The following is a 25,446-nucleotide window of genomic DNA, read 5'->3' on the forward strand; positions in this document are numbered from 1 at the left end:
GCCACTTTATCAAGTTCCTGTCTTTAAGAAGTGTCCACCTCACCCTTATAGACAGAATAGCTTGGTCACTAAACTCAGTAAAGTTGACAACCATGTCAAATAATCTATATTGGACGTGTTTACACCACTCTTCCAGATACTGACTGCAGGAATATCTCTTGTAACCTCTCCATTCAATATCATCAATTTGAAGAATTCGGCCCACACACAAGCTTTTTTACTAGCGCATCTATTCAAACCTTTCCCTTTAATCGTACTCAGAAAATTACCACTCTGTATGGAATAATTTAAGCAACATGAATTGAGATCTCCACCAATCAGGATCAAGTCTTTTTAACCCTAGGTATATCTATAACATAATGTTTAGTAAATATAACATTGAATATCCTCAATAAATCCACCACCTGGAGGGTCACAAATATTCACAACCAAAATAATCCAGTCAACTGATATCGATATTTTGACCATCATCACATTTGAATTATCATTAGCATTACATCTCAACATTTCACTGGAACTCAACCCATTTGAGATCAACACAGCCAAACCCGCAAATGGGTGATTCCTCACTCCTCCCTTTGCTTTCTCATAATAGCTGGTAAACCTCTCAAATATGTCCTCCCCCATTAACATATTTCTTGCAACATTATGATATCAGAAGTAGCAAGCAAGTTACTTGATCCCTTTGCCTTAAACATAAGAGAATGGCCACGTGTATTCCATGATTTATTTGAAGAGGGGATCATGGATTATTGGACCTAGAGGGTAATAAAGACATCAACCAGTCCCAAAGTGCTTTAGAAGAAAGGTCATTCATCCTCTCACCGCCAGCACCAACCTCCAGACACGCTGGAGACTCTGGACAGACACTCCACTCCCTGTATCCCCTCCCTTACAATTAACAGACTTCCCACTCCTCGATTTAGGTCGTACCCCTAGACACTGCCTTTGCTCTGACTAAGGCCACCACTTCTGATGCAAAGCAGTGAATTCTTGTGAAGTGGGTGGGCAGCGTAGGGCTCAATTTGCTCAACATAATCATTTCCTTTCTTGTTAGTATAGACCCAAAAACTATTGCCACTGATTGTTCTGGTGTCCCCTTCAACCTTCGTTGATTGGAGGGCATTTACCATCAGAACCACAGAAACATCCACTGGCATGATCTTAGTATGCTCCTCTAACTTGCTTGTTAATCGAAGAGACCTATAAACGTCCTTTGCCATCACAGTGCGACACACGGTACAGGACCTTTCTTTACCAAGCTGTTCCAAACGCACCAAGTGATTTTGCACTACACAATGAATGTGATGGCACAATTTGAGTAGAATTGTTAATGCAAAACTAGTTGCTACAAAATGAGCATCCAGCGCACCAAAGGTAGCACATTTTAGGCTATCCGGCACGGTCTGACCATGTATCTCCTGATTGTTTCCAGTCTGGATGGTAGTAAGATCATTAGCAGGAATCTGATCATAACCAAGGCAGATTAATCTAGGGAGCACAACAATCGCACGTCAGGTGAAGCAGCCCATTTGATATTAGATGTTAAAGTTTTTTCCATGAGCATGGGAACCTCTACTTGCTCAACATTAGGCGTTCCAAGTAGCAGAACCTCAGTTTGAAGTGAATAGCACACATTTAAAAGCGAGTTGTCTATCTCTGCTGATGAACTCCCTTGAGCGCTCCAAATTACCTCAATACTGCACAGTATCAGATGCAATATGACCACAATGTCCGGTACTCCTTTAAAGAGATGTGTGATTTTACCTTTAACAGGGGCTTGATTGAAGTGCAACACCTGATTAACCATTCTGTCCATCTCAGACATTTTATCGGGGACTGTACTTGCAGGTGTAGACTTTTAGCCCTCCTAAGGTTACAATCTTTTTTCACTGTTTTTCCCAGGCAAGGGCAACTGTACACCACAATTGACGCTTACTTGTGGGCCTGGTACCACTTCTCCACTGCAAACTGTGGGAGTGCACCACCAGTGGTTTTTAAATGCTTCATGGCAAGAAGACGGAGTCCAACTCTCCAACAGCAAAAATGAAAAGTTTCAAAAAAGGATAGAACCCCAAGCCTGCTGACTGCTTCTGCAGAAGCGCGAGTATATATATTCAGGGTAACCAGGGCCTGAGACCAACCCCCACTAATTATGGGGTTAGTGTGCTCCTCGGCAAACTAACAGCGGTAGGAACTAGTGGCCACAAGCAGCTGATACCACCGCCAGCAACCCTAGCTCCCACTGTATACCAAGGGAGAGCAAAGAATATTAGGAGCCACAACGTCCACAGCATTCGCTCACCCTCAAGGCACACCCTCAAGACTTACCCAAGGTGTATCTGGCACCAAGGTGACCCAACCTAGTGCCCTCACCGACTCAAGTTCGGTCTCAGGATGCTATATTACACGGGTGTCCTCTCACACTTCTCTCCTCCTGTTCCCAAATATGCACCACAGCTGCAGGTAAATCCTAAGAGGGAAGAACCTACGACCGTGTCGTGAACAATGTACACCATGTCAAGCCACACCTACTAACAGTGGACACTTCCTTTTGAGTGAATACCATGCAAAATTGTTCTTGGGTAGTGGAATGTTTTCTCAATGGGATAAACTTGCATTCAAACAGGCAGCAGATGGTCAGAGCTGTAGGAAATAGAGCAATGCTGTCAAAGGCTGACATGAAGTCAGCTTTCAGTTTTCAGCAGGTGTATTGAGAAAGTAACAGCTTGATGGGGGGTTCAATTGAAAGGCAGTAATACTATGAAAGTTGTATGACCGTGATATTCCATACTCTGTATTTCCAAAGTTTAGCTGCATCTGGGGATGACCCTTTTTTATTTTTTTTTATTTATTTACTGTGGTATAGTTTGATACAAACTTTTCACACAGCATAGCAGTACTCATCCAATTCAAGCTTAAAAAGGGGAAGGAAAGAGAAGAGTTCATACAGTTATAAAATGATTAAATAGCAGTACTGCAGTACATCAATGTAAAAACAAAAGTTAATAAAGAAAAAAGAGAGAAAGGGAGGAGATCGAAAAGTCAGGATATCATGTCCTGAAGGTAGCAATCAGTTCATCTTTGAATGTCTGGGGTGATTGAGATCTTCCTCCACGGGAGTGTGAAGTGATTAATGCACACTTCACTCTTCCCACTTAAGTACAGCTCCCACCCTCCATGCACCATTTCTGCGTCTGTCATGCCTATGGCCAACAAAGTTATTAAGTGCAGTGTCCTCAAGGCCTTGCACTCAATCAAGAGAAGTTTATTGTTTTGAGATCTCCTGCCCCACACATTCGACATTCTCTGCATTCCCTACAGATACTGTGCCCTGCACCCTGTATCTCCCTAGTCCTGACAGTATTGAACTTCAGTTTAATGTAGTCCCAGACAAGGGAGTTGCCAATGAAGTGTTGGATATATGGGGGTGGTGTTTGTTTGCCATTCCTGGATATACCGTTAGAATTCAGATGCATGGTTCTTGATTACCAAATTAGCCATTGAGTTCTCAAAGCTATTATTGTTCAGTGTTTCCTTGAGTTAATGTTTAAATGAGCTTAATATCATATCCAGCGTTAGATCTCCTTTTTGTAGCCAATAGTTGTTGAGTGTGTTCATGTTGGCCAACTAGCTTTTAGCCATTGATACCACTCATGTGGTTTTGCCCATGTGTAAAAGGCTCATAAGAGTTTGAGCTGGCACATTAGAGAGTTTCCACGCTGTGACAAGGCAACTAGTTTGATTTTTAATGCACTGGGCAACACGTTATATTCAGGAAAATCAGGTCAGTAGTGGTTTGCTTAGGTAGGCTGAGTAGCCTTTTTAGCAAAATGTCCTGCAGTTTACTGAGCATTGCAAGATTTTGGAAGGCAATAAAATAGGTGAAATAGAACCAGAGTAGATAGGTCTTGGTGAAAAAAAATAGCTGTGAATGCAAAGGTAGGGAGGCCTACTAAGGAAAAACACTACAGTTTAATCAAAGGAACAGAGTTAAAACAAGTATTAAATCAATCAACATGTGACAACTTAATCACAATCAAGCACAAATATTTAATATATAGTGTTCGGAGAATGACATCCGGAATTACCTTAGTTATAGGTGACATAAAAGACTTGCAAGCAGCAATCATAGGGGCGAGAGCTGATGACATTTGGAAACGAGCCGGATATGCAGGTGTGACTGCACAAAACACGACACACAATGGAGAGCCATTTATTAATTGCAGAGCAGACGTATGGTGGGCGCTCAAAGTACAATACCACAATACATCAGGGTGTGATTATGACTAGAAAATGGGGGAAGATGAAGACCAAATTGCTTCTATTCAAGATATTCATGGTAAATGGTGCCTTGAGACGCATGAACCGTGGGTTAAAACAATAGCATTATTTTACCACATGTTGTGTTAGGGAATGCCCGTGCCAGTGCAACAGCAACTGAAGAAACAGGTGCAAATGGAATCCAAGCTATAGCCAGAAATGCAGTTGACGATTGTACATCACTGCCGATTAATGCAGAAGAATAAGAAGAAAGCAGGGAATAGAAAGCAGGAGGAAGCAAAGTTAGTCCAGAAGACGCTGTCAAAAATAGACATAAAGGGAACAGTATTGAAAAGTAATGAAGGTGGGGTGATGCAGGAGATGCAACCAGTGCATCAAAACAAGGTAGGGTATTCCACAGATCAGAGTGGGTAAAATATTTGGCGAAGAGGAAGAGGAATGGGCTGAGAGGAGGAGGACGAAGTGGATTTCCAAACCCTCAGGGCAAAGGAGGATTTAATGGCGGACAAGCGCACAACCGGAATTGCGGATTAATAGGACACATAGCTGAAACATGTAGAAGAAGAGGAGGCATGCTGCAACATTGTCATGTTTCAAGATGGGGGATGGGCTGTGCTCTGCAATACAATACAGAACCACAGGAATATTTTACCCATGATCACACACAGGTTCAGACATATGCGCTACAACCACAGCAAATGCAGCAAGCACCATTACAAATGCAATCAGCACAAGGGCAATCACAGCAAGTACCCAAACAAGCAAAACAGGTACAAATGCAGCAAGCCCATACACAGTAGGCTATGGTGCAACAATAGAATATACATATAGGAACCCTGCAAGCACCTGCACCCACATTAGGGAGTTTGACTGTGGTAGGAGGAAATCCTTTCACAGGTACAGGGATGAATTTATATCCACAATAGAACAGCCCACAGAGCGACCATATGTGTTCAGTACTATGAGTGACAACAGACCCCCCCAAGAGGAACCAAGGGTTCAAGGTGACGATAGGGGGGAAGCCATTTTCATTTCTTTTAGACACCGGAGCAACTTGTTCCTGTGTCTGTGAGGGTAAATACCCAATATCAGGTATTGCAATTAATGCACAGGGATTCTCTGGGGTGGTGAGGTAGTTCCTTTTACAGACGAAGTACCAATCTCTATAGGAGAACACAACATTTATGTGCCATTATTATATTGCAGGCAAACTCCAGTTAATATATTTGGGCGTGATTTCATGAGAAAACTTAACATGACAATGGGCCATCGAGGCCCATTGTCATGTTAAAACCAGGCGTGCTTTCCGGGTCCCACGAGGGGAAGAAGGAGGTAACAACGGGCCAGTCGTAATCTGCCCATTGTTACCTCCATTCCCATTCCCATTCCCATTGAGCCCTGTGGGGGCTCAAATGGAAATGGGAAATGGTACCTGCAAGGAGGAATTACCAGATCCTCCAATGTTGGAATGACCCGGTTATTCCTCATTGCAGGTACCCGGTAAATGAGCCCGGTTTGGTGGCAGCCATGGACTCGTAATGAGGCCCAATATCCTTTACTGACAAATGAATAGTGTATTCCACTCCAGGGATACATTATATGAATGTGAGAGTTCATATTAGCTTTTACAAACTAGAAAGCATTACGAGGGGTCCCTTTGGACCCAGAAGTATTCTTGCAAGGGGTGACTGTTTTATTATCATGGTAGCCCAGATTGATAGGTAATCTACCAAGAATACCTGATGAGTTTTTTGCTCAGACCATAAATCCATATGGATGACGATGAAGGGCAGAGTATCCTCGTAGAGCTTGAAGCAACAGAGGTAAGAGAGGAACGGGTTTTCTTCATGGGACAGGTGATGAGGGAAGAAGATGGAGAAGAGTGATATCCCTCAGTGAAGGATATAGGCTGACAGATTTGACAGACATGGAGCTGTTCAAGGATGAGTACTCAGTTGGTGAATTAGTATTCTACAGACATCAGTAGGGAAAAAGAAACATCAAACCTTTCAATGGTGAATTGGCAAGGAGGCCGTAACTCAGGTATCCAACATGCAATATTTTGGCTTAGATATGAACCTGAGCGTAAATGGTACCCCGAGGATAAAATAATTGGTATGTAAAACAAAAAACCTGGTGAACCAAGCTACCATTATACACAACAAATTTGGTAGATTCTCACTTTTGCCAGTAATTAGGTTTTACAAACAAAAGGTAATCCCAATTCTTACTTATGGTTCTGAAGCCTCTTTATGCCTCCCATGGGAGACATTGAGTACCCTGAAGGGTATGTTTTGGAAGAAAATGTTAAAACTGCCAAGATGTGTTCCCACATCATTTATTCAACAAGAACTAGGCCTGCTTTCGATCTACGCAGCCGTTGTGTGGAAATCTAATTCCCTGTTCAGAACGCTGTCCCTGCAAACTCGGCCAAAGCAATTTGACATTATTCATCTGGAGAATACACCTCTCTTGGCTGGGCAGTCACTCTCAGGTCTATACAATGCTTAGCAGTAATGACAGAAGTTAATGTAAACCTTGATCTTCTGATGATTAATCCAGATGCAGCAAAGAGAAACATTTCGGACTAATATTGGATTAAAACTGTTGAATTAAATGAAAAGTATAACTCATGGTTATATAATAACAGAAACCAAAAGAAGAATCAAGGTCCCAAAATATCTGACCAAATATCCCAGCCCCTATCATAGAAACTTGATGCTACACATCAGATTGAATGTTCTTCTGACGAATCATGTCTTGACCTCAAGAAAAATGGTAATTGGAGATTCTAATACCTGTAGATTATGCAAAGCTCAGTCAGAAACGTGAATACATCTAGTTCTCATTTGTCCAGAAGCTAACTAAGTTCCTAGGAGCTCATCTGATCAAATTCCGAAACCAAGAGCCCTAATCCTGGTGGAATCTGTTATGCAAAGGTGATAACGTCAGAATAAACCTTGTTCTGATGCTTTTTATGAACAAAATAGACAATTCAATTTTAAAGGAGATAAACAAGTAACATTTTTGACATTGTTCTCTAGTATATGACAATACTTGTTTATTTCTGTTAACTGTTATATCTTTCTTTTCTTTTTTCTTTTTTCTTGCTGTTTTGCTCTTTTTATCCTTTTTCTTTTCACTTCTTCTCCTTTTTTCTTCTTTTGTTGTTTATATGAATTGACAAAGGTGTGTTATAAAATCATTGCCTTGTTAAATAAAAAAATTTAAAAAAAGAATTAGTATTTTTCATAAGTCTCACATATTGGATAAACGTAGAGAATAGAGAAATACAACAGAGAAGGACATTGGTAAAAAAGACACCATCAATTTTCCAGGAAGATTTAGAGAACGTTCCAAATATTTTATGGACCACAATTCAATATGATGTGGGTCTATTAAAAGGAATAGGAACAGTTAAAATCAATCTTAAAACTAGGAGCACTTTTGGCACATGCAAAGCAATACCCTATGTCCAGAGAGGCGGAGGAAGTTATATTCAAGATCATATCTGCTTTGATGAAGCAATAAATATTGGTATCACCCGATTCCTCATGTAACATGGCTGTATACCCAGTGAGAAAATCGACAGGGGGGTTGTGCAGATTTATTCAGGACCTTCGCCCTCTAAACAATATAGTCAAAGCTGAGTTTTCTTTGATTCCAAATCCCACCACAATATTGTGCAGGGTGGTAAGGGATACCGGGCACCATTAAGGAGAACAGTGCCGGTAATCCCTTACCGCCCTACTACGAGTTCCCTTAGTGGGTCCCTCCTTCAACACCTGGTTTTACCAGGCGTTATGGACGGGACCCACTAAGGGACTTCAGAGCTAATAACGGTACCGCAAATTGCGGTACCGTTATTAGCTACTTCCCTCTTCCCATTGAGCCCTATGGGGGCTGAAATGGGAATGGGGAATGTTTTTTTCAATGGGGAACTATCGGTCCCGCAAAGGTCGGACTACACACCATTCAACGAGACCGGTGCCGGTACTGTTATTGGAGGCAGTCATGGCGCAAATAGCACCATGGCTACCTCCAATCTCGGAATGAGGCCCATAGTTTTAAAGAATGCTTTAATTTCAATTCTGCTCCATGAAGACTCACAGGATTTTACTTCCTTTTAGTATAGAACCATCTGCCTGAAACATACTCGATTACCACAGAGGTACTAACAAATTAGTGATTCTTGTAATATGATGAACTTCTTGATAAACTAGAGTACCGCATAACATTGCTGATGTACAGTAGATTTGTGTATAAAGGTGAAATGTCTGTTTTTAGAACTGTGCACAAATAATCTAGATAATTGTAGATGAGAATGATTTTATTGAAATACTTTATATGAAAACTAATACATTGATATTTTTGATATAAATTTGAATGGTATGTAATAATTTAATGAATGTGACTACATACAAAAGGGGCTAACCCGAAAGGTACTCGGGAAGCAAGTGACCCTGTGAATATATTGTATTGTAACATTTTTGTAGAGGGTTTTCACAAGAGGTGCATCTAAATATTTCCTCTAGTCTCTCTGGAGTTGAGTAAGTATGGCACAAATAGCGCCATGACTACCTCCAATCTCGGAATGAGGCCCATAGTTTTAAATAATGCTTTAATTTCAATTCTGCTCCATGAAGACTCACAGGATTTTACTTCCTTTTAGAACCATCTGCCTGAAACATACTTGATTACCCCAGAGGTACTGCGAGTCCCCTTCTATCTTTAATTGAGTCCTCCAGATGGATTTAGGCAATGTTCGCCTCGAAAGTGAGACAGTAGAAAGGTGTAGAGAAAATTCAATTAAGCTTATGTCTATCCTCTGAGAGAAAGGACATAGAGAAGCTGCAATACTGTCACGAAGAGGTCTTATATATAGGACAGTTGATTTCTCATAAGGGAAGGAAAGTGACTCCCGAAAGAGCAGATGCAATTATGAAGACCTCACAACCTAAAACAGTGAGGGAAACAGAACCATTTTTAGGCCTATGTAATTATCGTAGGGCCTATGTTTCAGATTACAGTACCTATATTCGACCACTCTTAAAAGGGCTTAAAGATGCACAGGTGTGTAAGAGTATAATAATATGGACAGATAAAATGACTGAAGGAATTGAAGAATGAAAAAGGCAATTAGTACAGCTCCTGTGTTCATGAAGAATGTATTTATTTTCCCACTCAAATGGAGAAGTCATGACATCAGTTGTTACACAAAGGACGACATTAGGACATGGACACAAACCATTAGCCTATTAGAGTGGGATTTTAGATCCACTTACGAAAGAGCATTATCCTTGTGAGCAGTCTTTAGCTGCTGCTACATTCCCCATTGAAAAAGCTTGGGGTGTTCTGTAACATTATTTGTCGAGCATGCAATTATGTGATTTTAGAGAAACACAAAAGTACGTTGACCACACTTTGACCACACAAAGAGCACCAGGACAATCTTTTTTGTGTTTTTTCTATTTTTTATTTGTTAAAAAAGATTAACCTTTAACAACATAGATACATACTAGACTAGAACAAAAAAAAAAAAAAGAGGCATACATAATAGACAATAATAAAGAATAGGTTCAACCTGTTCTTTCCCCTAACACCAATAATATCAAATGAAATACAATTTTGAAAGCTGAACAAAAGAGAAGGAAAATTAAACACTGCTAAGGCTCAAAGTTATTGTCGTATTCAAACCTCTAAAAAAGTCACAACTGCTAATATCACAGAAGTAGTGGATCCAGATAAACAGTAATTCCATATTGTACCTGGACTACTATTATTGAGCATGTGTGCATGTTTTCTAAAATCATTCCTTCTAATTAATTGGACAGTGTTACAATGAATTAGCAGATGTTTAATAGTTTCTTGCTGCTCTGTACCTTGACAATGCCCTCAAAAACCCACTCCTCGTTTACCAGACCATATCAAACAAGAAGCTGGGGATGACTGGGAAGCTAGGGGCCCCCCGGCCCCACCTGCATGCAGAACCTTCCTACAATGTTTTCAGAAAGCATTTTAAAACACTGTTGTTCAACTGACTATTCACCCCCCTGCCCGGCCCCTACTGACTTCTGTTTGCTCCACTTGTAACTAGCGTCTAGATGCTAATGGGCTGTGCGCACTTCTATAAATGTACAAATAAATAAATAAATAACAATCTACCTTGTATAAAGCCTGTTCCACCTAAACTTTGAAAAATAATGGTGGGTTCCTTTATCAGGGTAAATTGACAAGAAAGGGGCCAATGTGCCTCGCTTTTTGTGATCCCTCCTCAGGTGAACCATCTGAGGATATTGGTGAAATTAATGTATGGTAGGCACCCAATCTAAGTCATAAGGAGCCCATTTTACCCTGCTCAGATTTACCACCAGTTCTACCAAATCACAGTCACATTCCACCAATACAGCAGAGCACAATACCTCCAATTCCTTCGGAGCACCCAAGCCCTTTTCCTGACAAATTAGTTTAAGATCTACAAATAGCATTTTTTCAGTTGGGGTGATCATTTTCCCTTACAGTGAAAGATACCTCAAAAGAGCCCTAGCCCTCAAAGAAATGAAGCCCAAATCATATTGCATTACGGAATGTGGTATTGAGCGGGGGAGACGTAGCACTTTCCTCCAAATCAAGGCCTCAGAGGACAGCAAGTAATCGATTGTTCACTGATCGCAAAACTCGATCCTGTATAAGATTTTTGGCACAATTTTCCCTTCGTAAAAATGAATAGCTGGTAAAAGGGAAGATTTTTCATATCTTGAGTCAACTCATCAAAGCTGATTTGCTCATTTACCTGCACGTGTCAAAAGCCAAGACTTGAGTGTTTTTTTGTTATTTCTTGAAGTAATCATAAATGCTAAATAGATAAGGGAATCCACAGTCTCCACTCGCTCCAACTCAATCCCCCACCTAAATGATGATGTTGTTTTAAAATACAATTAGGTAGTTGTATCACTTTGGTCTTATGTGGGTTAATAGATAAGGAATGGGCCTCAACAAGGCTAAGAAATCTGTCAAGCAAATGCTGAGGACCAGTGTGCGTGCTGTCAAAAATCAAGAAGTTGTCAGCATAGCTTGAACAGAGTGGTCTTAAGTGATGAAATTTCAGTGTTGCCAAGGCCCTTGGTTGTAAGTACTCTCCTATATCTGCCATGTATAAGTTAAATAGGCAGGGGGCCAACACGCACCCCCCTAGATGAAGAAATTAGGTGGGACAACTGTTCCTCTTGACTTAGACAGGTAGTAGAGTGAGCATATTGACCGACTATCAGCCTCAACAGGCCATGAGGAATGACCCATCTTTGCATTTTGTGCCACAGGAGTTCTTGATCCACAGCGTCGAAGGCTGCTGTGAGGTACACTGAGGCAACATAGACAGGGTTACCTCCCTTTGACCACACCCTCCGTTGAAGACATTTAATCATAACGCCATTAAGTGAGGACCCCATATTCTTTCAAAAGCCTATTTGCCACTTCGAGATGCTTCCACTATCAGTCACCCCTGACTCCAGATGCCACAGCAAGATGTAGGCAAAAACATTGCTGTCAGTGTCGAGAATTGCTATGGGCCTGTAATTGCAAGGGTTCAATCTAACACCCCTCTTGTGGATTGCAATTACAGGGGTCTGTCACTGGGTATGGGGGAAATACTCCATCCGTAAAACATGTGTGAACAGAATAGAAAGCATACCCACCCAAGTATTCGGGTCTGCCTAAAACAGATAATTTGACAGCCTATTAGGCGCTGGGTCCCAGGAGGAGCTAGTACCCCAAATCATCTGAAGAACTTCCTAACAGCCGACATTGATATTATCTGTCTTGTGTCCCTGTGAAACCCCAAAGTTGACCCCACCACCAATGACCGCATGAGGGAAGCATAAAGACTTTCAAAGTGGGCCACCCAGTCGTCCTCCGCTACAGCATTTGCCATCCTCCCAGCTCGGGAGGTATCTGTTTCATTCATTACTGTCAAGAAAGCCTGGAAGTTTCTACTATAAAGGGCTGTTAACATGGCCTCCGCATCCATCCAGCTGATACATAACAGAACTCGTGGCAAGCGGTCAGTTTTTATACACATGACGCGCTAGCCTCAGGCAGGCACTTCTCTCACGGGTGGTCAGAAGCATATTGTTTTGAATGGCTCTAACTGTCCTTCTCACCTCTCTTCTCATAAGAAAAAGTTCTTTACAATATGCGTGGCTATGTTTCCTGAAATTCTAATAGCGCCATGGCTACCTCCAAAGTCATAATGAGGCCCTCAGAGTTGTCCACTGAAAAAATAGCACGCTGCCATTCCACAGATGATTGTGCAATGTTTGTACTAAAAGCCTCAATAATTCTTCGGGCGAGGAAGGGGGACTACGCAATTTGATTGCCCTTGCTGTTAACTGTCATTGTAATCCGACCATTGGGATAGCAGGCCCCAGGCTCTGCTGACATTGAAATGTAGCCAACTTCCCACAAAGATGTAATTAATAGTGGAACTAAGGGGAACATTAGTCCAGGTAAAATGCAAAGGTATATCCCAGGGCACCATCCCATTTAAATGGGATAGGCGTAGTCCTTGCAAACGCTCCAGCCACTCCTTCCCATTTGCTCCCTTCGTACCTTTTTGGGTCCTACACTCCCTCCTGTTAGACCATACTTGGCTGTCAATGCAGTCAGAATTCAAATCTCTCACCACCAAAACATGCTCACTGGGAGATTTATAAAACCACTCAGTAACAAATGTGTTAATGAGTACCAACTCATCATCCAGTGAACACATGCCTGAATGCCAGTAGACATTGAGAGTCAGAATATTTAACAGCCACCTCCTCTGAATCTCAATATGTGCAGCCATTATACCAAACGAGATATCACAATTGGCAACCACCCTCACCTTAGGACTAGATCTCACAAGGGTCAGTAAACCACCATTTGGGTGCCCCTGGGCACCTTGCTGTGCTCCCTGACAGAACACTTCGTATCCATCCAGTGCGGGAGGCGACCATAGCCAAGTTTCCTGAACAGCGAAAATATTGTGAGTCATAAGCTTCTGGCACATCTGAACATTATTAAATGCCCCCACGAATTCCTGGAGACCACTGAAAGACCATTCAGACCTAGCCATCTGCGTTTCCCCGCTTGTGAGAAAGCAGTCTACTTTGAAGATGTGCCGAGCAGCCAATACCAGTCTTGGCTTTCTTCAGACGCTGTTATTCTTCTCTTCAAGGACAGAACCTGTTCTTCAATAAATCTGTCTCCACCACTGGAAGTGGCCAGCTTTGTGATTGATTGATGCCTGGTCTCCCCTAAAGTGCCCTCCCACAGTGGCCTCTTATCCGTGAAAGAAACCAGATCAATGCCCAACATCCTTAGATTGTCTCCTTCGTTCAGGAGAATCTCAGACACCATTCTTGACTTTATGTAGATCACAGCCCGATCAGTTATGTAATGTTCTAGAAAATAGATCTGCTCCAGGTCTTTAGAGCTGATATTTACTAAGGCAGGGATTTCTCTTAGAATTGCTAATATGTTTGTTCGATTCAGCACCAATTGGTGGGTGTCCGAAATCACACTTTCGATCAAAATCGTCAGAAGATTAGCTTGAGGGACCTCTTTCTGATGTACCCACTGAGGTCCCAAAATGGATGAGCTGCCCGGACCCAGTGGGTACCAGTCCTGCAGGCCACCCTGCTGCTGAATTTTACACCAAAAGATGTTAGTGGCCCGAGCCCAGGGGAATGAGTCCCGCATTTTTCAGCAATTAAGTTTTTTTGAAGAGCAGGTTGTTGGAGAAACTGAGGCAATCTCTTCTGCTGGCCCATAGTACAGGATGAAATAGTTGACAATTGTACTTGATTACTCACTCGTGCTCCTGTTGAAGGTGAGACCCCATGCACAGTTTGGTCATTCGGGAGCATAAATCAGATGTTGCTGTCCCTGACTCTTTTCAGCTCCTTCAATGTTAGTTCTGACACTGCGGTGGACGTTTCCTAAACAGAAACAGAAGATGATGAAGCACCTTTTTTTACCCCTTCACCCTCCAACAAATTTGGGGTATTATCAGTTAGATGCCCACCGAGGCTTGCCTTGAGACTGGTACAAGAGGTGCTGTTGACAAAAATGTATCCATTGATGCCTTCGCTGCTGGCTTGGCAAACAGAGAGTGCAGGAAGTTATGCGCCACATGCTATTTTGAGTGTGTGAATGTGCAATTTTTGGATTTCTTCCCTTTGGATTGCCATTCCGCCTTCGCACTGGAGGCTTCGAGGGGACCAAAGTCTCAGCAGGCAGATCAGAACTTGGAACTATGTCACTTTAGTTTTCTTCCACTAAGATGACACCTCCGGTAGATGCCTCGTTATGTTCATGCATCAATTGAGCATCAATTTAGCATCTGCTTGGGCCACTGTCTGGCTGTGTTGCAGGGCCCGCCTCTCAGCCCTCATTTTCCCCTGATAGGTTGGATCGCTATTCTTTACCAACCATCCCAGAGCAGCCCCCTGGCCTTGCAGCCACTGCGGCTAAGGGCCCCAAGGCAAAGGGTAGCTCCTACATTGCTGGCTCCAGCAAGTGTCTGCAGGTGTCCACAGGAGAAGCCAGTTGCCATCCGTCAACCAGCAGTGACTATGGAAGGTAGGATTGGCCCTGGTTAGTTTTAGAACCTCCCTCTACCCTGAAAACCTGTCTATTTAGCCAACTTTTAATTTAGGTGTGATTTTCATTTTCTTCTGTTTTTTGAAATTGCATTGTTGATAGTATTTTTTTTTAAAAAATTACACTGTGAAACCTAGGCCATTTCCCCACTATTCAGGACTCACAAACTTAGGTGTGTTTTTTCTCCTGTTTTTTAAATTGCATTGTTGATAGTATTTAAAAATAATTGCATTGTGAAACCTAGGCCTTTCACCACTATTCAGGACTCTCAAACTTAGGTGTGTTATCTCCTGTTTTTTTTTTTAAATTGCATTGTTGATAGCATTTTAAAAAAAATGCATTGTGAAACTTAGGCCTTTTCCCCACTATTCAGGACTCTCAAACTTAGGTGTGTTTTTTTCTCCTGTTTTTTTAATTGCATTGTTGATAATATTCACATTTGCATTGTGAAACCTAGGCCTTTCCCCACTATTCAGGACTCTCAAACTTAGGTGTGTTTTTTCTCCAGTTTTTTAAATTGCATTGTTGATAGTATTTAAAAAAAAATGGCATTGTGAAACCTAGGCCTTTTTCCCACTATTCATGACTCTCAAACTTAGGTGTGCTATCTCCTGTTTTTTTTAATGCATTGTTGATAGTATTCAAATTTGCATTGTGAAACCTAGGCCTTTCCCCACCATTCAGGACTCTCAAACTTAGGTGTTTTTTCGCCTGCTTTAAAAAATAAATGCATTTTTCCAGTAGTGCCGTTCTGTGGCTTGCCTCCTAGCATAGCACTCATCTAGTGAACCCGCAACCACTATCTAAGCACCTATCGTCCTTTCCAATTGTCAACGTGTCTCGTCTCTCTGTCTTGTCTGATTGCCCCCTACCCTGTGTCCTTCCCTATTGTTCTCCCCTTCCCACTCCCCTCCTCTTCTCTCCTCTCCCTACCTACCTATGGTGCTCTCTGTCTCTCCTATCTTTTCTAACTGCTTCTCTATCGACTACCCTGCTCTCCTCACTAAATCTGGTAGGAAGAAGTTTAAAAAGGGCACACTGGTCTCCAACCCAGGCCTCCCTATCGCTGACACCTATACCAGTGCCTCCTCCAGGCAAACTTTCACTGACATCCTCTTTGTCGTTCCCTCGCCAGACCTATGGACTCTGTGCTCTCTCCCTTCTCTTCCTCTCCCATTAATGGTGGCACTCGGTGGGAGGCCCTCCTGGCCTCCTTCCACTCCTCTAAGGTAATCATTAATGTTTACTTGAATGGTACCGTCTTGGCCCAAGGCCCTCAAGCCAACCTTCTCCTCTTTGATAGATGCTTCCCATGTCTCATCAATTTCCTTTCTTCTCCTGCTGTCCCCTCTCTCCCTTCCTCGCCAGCCCTGCTCTCTCCTCCTTGGCTACCTTGACCTCTCCTCCTCCCTCTTCTGGACCCCCTTGGGCTGCTTCTACACCTCCGTAGGGCTTACCTCTGATTTGTACCCCTCCCTGGAAGTCTTTCAAGGATGGCAAACTTCTCCACATTGCCACTCTAAACTCTCGCTCAGCTGTCAAACACTCCTCTGACATCTGCCGCCTACCTGAGGATCTTGATCACGATGTCCTTGGTCTAACCGAGACATGGTTCACGGCCAGCTCTGTCACGAGCTTTGACACACTCCTTCCTGATGGCTACAAGATCCTCTCCGTGCCCAGTTCCAACCATTCCGGAGGGGGTGTAGCCCTGATCTTCCAGAGTGGATTCCTGCCACTGTCATTCCTACGCAGGCGTACTCCTCTTTCGAATGCCTCATCTGCAGGATCTCTCTCTCTCTCCTGGCCATTCCCAGACTGTGGCTACCATCTATCGGCCACCTGGTCAGATCTCTTCCTTTCTCTCTGAGTGGGCAGACCTCCCGTCTTCTCTCCTGGTCTCAACCACTGAACTCCTCCTTCTTGGAGACTTCAACATCCACCTGGATGCTTCCTGTCCTTCCACTGGACTCTTTTGTAACCTTTATGACTCTCTCTCCCTCTCTATTCTCCCTTCCGGCCATGAAGCATGTGTCAGTTGAGGCTTTCGCTGCCACTTTCTCAACACATCCTCCCCCCTTGGCTGACTCACACCCTGACAGAGCCCTTTCCATGCTCCACTCTGCTATATCTGATACTCACAATGTTCTTGCCCCTGTCATGAGGATGCGCTTGAAGCCAAAGCCATGTGCAACTCTTGATATGACACAGACTTCATCACCCTTAAATGTGAGTGCAGCGTGGGTGAGAGGAAATGGCATTCTTCTGGTACATCCTTCGACAAACTGGCCTGCTGTCTGCTCCAAAGGCAATACCGGCTCTCTGTCCACACTAAGAAGAGAGCCCCACTCCAAGCCTGCGTCTCTGCTACATCTAATAACTCAGCCAAACTCTTTAAAATCTGCAAGGAGCTGGCCAATCCTGCTGCAGTCTCTACCTCTCCTGTCCCCTCCCAGGCCCACTGCATGACCCTGGCTTCTCATTTCAGCTGAAAAGCTCTGGACATCCTGTCCTCTCTCTTCCTCTCCCTCTACTCTCTGCTCTTCCTCTGGCCCTTCTTCGGCTACCTCTCCTCTCCTCCCTCCTTCTTTGCCTTTCCCCTGTTCTCCTCAGACGAGGTTTCTAGACAAGTCTGATCTATGAAAGTCTTGCCTAAACAGTTTCAGCCCAGTTCCTCCAAAACCATCAAGGACCACATTGACACCCTGACCCCTGTTCTGGCTGATTTCTGCAACTGCTCCTTCACCACTGGAGTCTTCCCCTCCCCACTGAAGCACTCTATTGTGTACCTTCTTCTCAAGAAACCCCCTGCTGATCCTTCCTGCCAGGCTAACTATCGCCCAATCTCCATTACTCCTTTCCTGGGCAAACTCCTGGAAAAGTTGGTCATCTCCCAGCTTAAGGTTCACTCTGAATCTGTTGGTTGTCTCTATGACCATCAGTCTGGATTCAGAGCTGCCAGAAGCACAGAAACTGCTCTCTTGAACATCTGTAAAGACCTGCTCTCCAATCTCGATTCCAACATACCTTGTTTCCTTATCTTACTTGATCTCTCTTCTGCCTTTGACACGGTCAACCATGCCATCCTGCTCAACTGTCTCTGTGATAACCTGGGTATCACTGGTCAGGCCCTGGCTTGGCTGACCTTCTTCCTCTCCGATCGACCCTCCCAGGTCCAACTTGGGTCCTTCCTCTCCTCTATCTCTATCTCTACCTGTGGTGTTACCCAGGGGTCTAACCTCTCTCCCTGGCTGGTCAACCAATACCTGGCACTTCTCGTCCACAGCATTGCCGCTCTCTACCCCAACTTCCAGTGCTATGCGGATGACACTCATTTCCAGGCTCCTTTCAGCCACTTTTTCTCCTTCTCTCATCTCTGACTGTCTGTCCGCCTTCCAGGAGTGGTGTGTTGCTAATGATCTCTTCCTTAATGCTAGTAAGACTGCGATTCTCCTCATCGGCACACCTGCTTCCCTCCTTTTCTGTCACTCGCTGGCCGCCCTCTTTTGGCCCTCTTCCTGCTCCCACCTGTGAGGCTAAAAACCTCAGGGTCATCTTCGACTCCACACTTTACTTTCCTTCTTTACTCATATCTCTGACGTCTCTAAGAAGTCACACTTCCAGATGCACCTCCTCCGAGGTGTTCATCCTTTCCTCTCTTTTCGCAAGAAGCTCGCTGTCTCCAGAACTCTGGTTCTCTCTAGGCTTGACTACTACAACAGCCTCTTCCTAAATCTGCCTGCCTCAGCTCTCCGCCCTCTGCAACACATTCAAAACAGGACTGCAAGACTTGTCTTTGGCCTCAAGCCCAGGGATTGTATGTCTGAACTTGCTGCTCTGGTTCCCAGTGGCAGCCAGGATTAAGTTCAAAACCCTCTGCATTGTCCACAAGGCCTTCAACTCTCTCTTCCTAAATATCTTCCTTTGCAAGCTCTTCACTCATCCGCCTCCAACTCCCTCAGGGTTAGTCACTACCTCAAGCAGCAAGTTGGTGGTAGATCTCTTTCTTCTGCTGGGGCCTCCCTGCCTCTCTGAAACTTGAGGAGAACCATCTCTGATTCCGGAAGCACCTCAAGAACTTCCTCTTTGCTTCTGCTTTCTTTCCTCCTCTCCCCTGCTGGTCTCCTGGCTGAATCTGAAACTGTACTTGTTACCTGGCTACCCTCTGATCTTGGGCCCAGGTCTCCGCTCCGCCTGTTCCACACCCGTCCTGCCTCCCTGGCAACCCTTGCACTTGGGGAGTGTTTCTGCAGCCCTACAGCCCCTACTAACGCTTGACACCTGATGTCTGCACTTACCCTAGCACTTGACCTGGCCGCACTCTTATTTATTGTCTTTATTTATTTACTGATATCCTATGTACTGCACTGACCCCTCTCCTTTCCTCCTGCACTTTCACAATCTCAATGTCACTTGGCCTAGTAGGATCGCTGTCTCTTTCTTCCCCCGTTTCCCCTCCCTTGCCTCGCCGTGCCTTGAAACACTTATGTATAGGCACGTTATAAATGCCAGATCATATCATATCACTTATTGCATTGCCGGCCTTGATAAAGAGTTGCTCCCTCCGAAAGAGGCATTCCTGGCCAGCAAGTTAATATCTTGCCTTATGTGAGTTGCAGGCTTCTTGAGGACGGGAGACATTTTCCTTCTTTGACCTTGTGATTTATTTTGGCGATTAATTTCAACCTGTTCCTGTAGGCACACGCCATCCAAATTAGATGATTCCAGTGATGAGTCCATATTCACTACTGTAGTGTGAGGCTCTCTTTAATCTTTGAAGCACGCAAAAAGAACTTCTCTTGCCGCAACATGCAAATTCACATGGTCAAACTTGAATAGCAATGACTAAGAGAACTTTGTTCAATTTTGTTTCTCGCTGTAGATTGTCATCCAATGAAATGAGTATACACAGGACTATGTTAATTTCTCCAAAAATCCCTTTGCAATCTTCCCGGGAGCCGTCCTCCATTCTTCTCATAACTGCCGATAGACGTTGTGGCAGCAATAATGTTGGCGAGGGGCTGGAGAATATGAAAAGAAATCTGACACAGAGTGATGTTGGCCACAATGCATGGGAAGATGAAATGTAAAACTGAAGTCCAGAGTGGTGTCGTCCTGACAGACAATGGAGGCCATATGCTCAGTTACCGGGATAAGCCAGGATGCTGCATGATTAATGGTTCACCAATATCACTGCTTACTCCAGAAATCCATTTTTTGAGATCAGGAGTCCCCCCTCCTGCTGTCACCAATACCATAGTTAGTCCCTTCCTTGATTATTGAGCCAGTGAAAACAATTATGTGATCAAATACCTTTTACCTTTGTTTGCATGTGGGGGTCTAACTGTTAGAGGATCTGGGAAGGGCCCAAGATCCTGTAGTGATTGTTCTTCCACTGGTGAAGAGGGGAGGGGAAAACTCACGGCAGGTAACATTTCCACGTCTGAAATCGGTTGGCAAGGGGTGCCATCATTTCCCCTCCGCTTCTCAAATAGTACATCCACACACTCAGGCCCTTTCCCAGAACCACCCGATTTGTAATGAGTCTGAAGTTCAGTGGCCCAAATGTCAATTGGGATTAGGAACAAACAGACTCCTTCCACTCCAAATATTTCTGAGGAAAAGATTACGCTGATTTTCCCCTTCCACCCAGTTTGGAAGATGAAAGACCAAAACCAAGAGATAACAAGGCAGGAGTTGGAAATATTAGTAACATTGGTTCCCAGAGACAATTATGTTTGTCACTCACCCATAGTTGATCTTGGAAGTGGTATAAATTCTCCTTCTTAGTGCTTGGAAACAGTAGAAACACTGGCAGGACTACTGGCACTCTGCTCAGGATACAGTACTGTTAATCCTATCTCAAAACACACAGCGTCGCACATTATATCGAATCCTGCAATTCAAATTTTCAGATGTAATATAGTGAACCCAGCAATGTTCCTACCTGAACCAGTAGGGCAGGATGATTATGTACATGATTGTACAATGTATACTGAGAACTATAGTGAAATTCCTCATGCTAGAGAAAATGCCCTCATCAGGGGGACATTGTTTTTATTGATGTTTCTTCAAAGATTGATCAAACGACCTGTGAAAGTCATACTGGATCAGCGGTAGTAAAGATGTACCGAGAGGCTGAATTTGAAGTAGTGACAAGGGCGAGATTGCCTTTGCATTGCTCAGCAGAGTCTGCAAAATTAGTGAGGCTTATCTCCGGGCTTCAGAGATTCGAAGATGAGGAAGTGACAGTGTACTCTGACTCCACCTATGTGACGTCAACCGTACACGTATGTCTGTCACGCTGGAATTGGAGGGGCTCCCTCCATGCAGACGACACTCTAATGCAACATGCGGCCCTATTGGATGAACGTATAGAAGTGTTATCATTCCCATGGACTCTAGCAGTCGTAAAATGCGCACTGCATTCTAAAAGGATAGATTTAATTTCTCAAGGAATGAAACTGCAAATTCAGAAGGCAAAGAGGTAGCCTATTTTCCAACCATTTCTCATTTTGAAATAGAAAGTGTTAAACAGATGACAGGACGATCAAGTTGGGAAAAGGAGGGTTTTAAGATGCTATCTACTGTTCAGTTAATTGAGGTACAAGGGTTGTTACAACTGTTATAATATTGTTTTGTCCTCATTGTATATGTTGGCCTATGCCCAGTCGCTTTGCGAGGAAATCCGTATTGCAAGGTCGTGACCTTAAGTGAATCAAGCCTCCATTTTAGGTTAAAGCCGCCATTTTAGTTTATCGTGCAAAGTCACCCTGTGGCCTAAAATGGCCGACCTGTGTTCTCTTGTTCTTTCTTTAACCTCTTCAACCTCTGTAGGAGAGTTAATGTCCAACCTGCCTGCAGGCTACATGTTAGGGTCATGTAGACCTTGTCCTTTGTTGACCTCGGGATCAGGGGATTACTTCAATAGGCGATGTTAACCTACAAGTATACAAGAACAATAACGCTATCTAAACATGACATGCAAAACATCTGTTTGACCTGTATTAAAGCAATGTGTAAAGAGTGTAAAGTTAAACCTAGAGAATAATAGTGTTTGTTTGCAAATGTATTAAAAAGTAAATCGCATGCACGAGATATGTAAATTAGGAACGAACCTGGCGCGACCCTAGCCCAGTACATGATTAACTTGTAGGAGGCTGGACATCGTTATAAAGAAACTGTATAAATACGCTGATGTCCAGCTACCAATTCCTGTTCACTGCTCACATTGAACCCTGCTGGTGGTCTCTGTGATGTATTGACGGCCAAATAGCTATTTGTGTACTTTGTTTTGTAAACTGTACAGAATTACAATAAAGATTCTGGGAATCTTTACAAGCCTGTGTCGGTGTATTTCTCTTTGCATGGTGTAAAAGCCTTAATATTGTATTTTCTGATTCCACAGGGTGAGCACCACAAGAAAAGACAGAACTATGGAAGAAGCGGAGGTGTCCTTTATCTCCCACTGAGGCAATTTGGAGACAGGGTAGTACTGGAAAGCCAGTTATGACTCTAGCAATATTGAGGGTAACACTTCAGCAGCTCCGCTACCCTGTGCATGTGACTCAAGAGAGTTTAGCTGCTATAATAGCATAAAAGTCGTTTTTGCCAGACCTATTAGAGCATATGGCACTGTTCATTGTAAATTGTATCGTGTGCCCCAAATTTACTGCAGGGCACACTCTACGAACAGTGAGAGGAGCAATTCTTAGACCCAGTGGCCCATTTCAGCACCTACATATAGATTATGTATATATGCTGCAGACATGCAACAGTTACAGATATATGGTGGTCGTGGTACGTCATTCTTCTAGATGGATCGAGGCGGGTCCATGCACACACCCTGATGCCACGTGTGCTGCCAAGTTGCTTGTGTGTGAAGTGTTCCCAAGATGGGGTGTGTGTGAGGTTTTGCGGTCTGACAATGGACCTCATTTTGTAAATGAGTTATTTGTGCAAATAATTCTTCTATTATGCATTAAGCATATGTTTTTTTCTGCCTGTCACCCTGAGGCGAATGGTGTTTGTGAACGATTAAACAGAATATTAAAGGAAAGGATTGCAAAGACCAAGATGACTCTAAAGAAGTGATGGCTACATTGCCTAAACATGGATGTCATTTAGGGGTCGTCATTTAGGGGTCACCAGGGGTCCAAACCGCGACCCCTAATGTCTCCCGTGCTACCTCTGTGTTCTCCCTTGCTACCCCTAAAATATATATATTTTGTTTGTAATTGAGGCTCATGGACTGTGGCCAGCAGCATGTTCCTCTTTGTTTCTGAAGTGGCTGGTTTTCGGATAGCTATAGCCGGTAAGATAGCTCAGTGTGTTGAACATCTGCTACTGCAATGTGTGTGTGATCTGCAAGTTGCAGGTTTGAATCCCCCAAAGGTCAACTCAGCCTTTCATCCTGTTGAGGTTGATGCATGAGTATCAACACAGGTTGGGTGATATTGTATGAATATTTGTTCTATATGAAGCGCTTAAACTATATAATGGAGACCATATGCTCAGTTACCGGGATAGACCAGGGATTCTGCATGATTAATGGTTCACCAAAATCATATAATTTGGCCTTGAATGTCTGCTTTTATTCATAGTAATTTGGTAATATGTGGTTATATGCACTGTTATTAACTATACATATGGTGATTCATTCTTGTATGAAATGTAGCTCACTTTACAGTGACATTGTAACACTATTTTTCATAGGGTACATAGAAACAATGCAATGTGATACCACTTCCTATTTTGTCAAGGGGTGAAAGGATATGTTCAATTGCTTCCTGTGATGTCACTTCAGGGTGGGGTCAAATGTCATCACTTCCTGTGATGTCATTAGGGGCTAAGGGTCGTGCGATGTCACTTCTGCAACCCCTGGAATTTTGGTGAAATGATGTCCTTGTGCCTACCCCTATCCGTATTTGCTCTAAGGAATCAGCCTGGCTCAAATCACCATCTAACACCTCATGAGTTGGTGACTGGACACTGCATGAAAACCCCCCTTGCTCCTCCAACTAGGTTAAAAACTGATGCCCATTGTGTAGCAAAGACATTAGGTGACGAGATGCATGATTACCTAACAACAATGACTGAAAGTGTTTCTTTCATGTCCCAACAAGTCAGGAATCAAAGAGATGGGTCAGAGAGAAGCAATAAAGATGATCATCCCATTGAAGCAGAGGACGTGTTAAAACAACCCAGTCTAAAATCAGGAGAATAGGTGCTGGTACAAATGTTTGTACGCACTTGGAGTACTCCCCACTTTCAAGGTCTGTACGAGGTGGAAGAAGTTACACCCCCAGCATCCAAGCTAAAAGGATAAAGAGCCTTGCTTCATTTGCACAACATCAAGCCATATAAAAGAGAAACACTGACCCTTCCTTCAACTACCCACAGCGAAGCAAGAACAGAAGTTCTGCATATGCAGACTGGTTCTATATCCAAGAGTAAAGACAAGGAAAGTGAAGAACAACGCAGCACCCTGGACTAAAGGCCAATATCTTTTAACATTTGACAAGGAGTAAACAGACTTGCAGTTATCCTGGAACTTTTTTTAGAAAGGCTCAAGAGACAATACATTCAAGTACCAGAGCTGAAAGAAGAAAAGTACACTTCATCTTTATGTTACCTATTGCAATAACATTACACACATTCATGAATGCCTTTTTTACTTACATATTACAGTTTTATCCAGCATTAATAAGAAGATACGCCAACGTCATAAAGTTTCTTTGAAATCCTAAGAACAATCGTATTATTTTTAGAATAATTGTTGCAATCATCTTGAAGTTTTTTATAGAAAGGTGTGATTTTTAGAGACTTTCAGAGTTATATATTTAAAGTTTGAGCAATAATGAGGAGGTTTCAGGATATAAGAGGATCATTGCCATCAAAGAAAATCGATGAACTTCCATGGAATAATACTTGTGATGCCATTCTGCATTATGATGTGTTTTCCTCCTCATTATTATGACATTTAGACAAGTTATAAGAAACAATAGCAATACGTTAGACGACAATTAAACATTTACTGTTGCCCATGATGAAATCACGAACATCATTTCTCATAATCTTACTAGGCATTTATTTAGATTTCAAAGGGATGTTGGGGGAAATCATGAAGGTATAAATACATATCTTGACAATTCGGCTCATTTAAAGAATAAACTATGCTATCAGCACATGAAAAAGGTAGGAAGGTAAACATCAGATGAAAGCTGCTATGTGGGTTTCCTCATATGTTATGGTTTGGATACCTGTAAAATATTCATAGCAACAAAAGTATTAGTGAGAAAGGCACATTGCCTGACACACCTTGCACTTTGCCTAACCAGAGGACAATTCCAAGGCAGAATAGCATCCATAGTGTGGGTGAATAAAGCGACATCTCAAAGAGAAGACAATTATGTACAAGATATAAAGTCAAGAGAGAAGCTAGAAACAATGCATCAAATAATAAAATATGAACTGCCTGGAATAAATGGATCAGGAATCAAGAGTGAAGAAAACAAGATG

Source organism: Ambystoma mexicanum, chromosome 2p, assembly GCF_040938575.1.
Source record: "Ambystoma mexicanum isolate Mex_15411 chromosome 2p, UKY_AmexF1_1, whole genome shotgun sequence".
NCBI lineage: Eukaryota > Metazoa > Chordata > Amphibia > Caudata > Ambystomatidae > Ambystoma > Ambystoma mexicanum.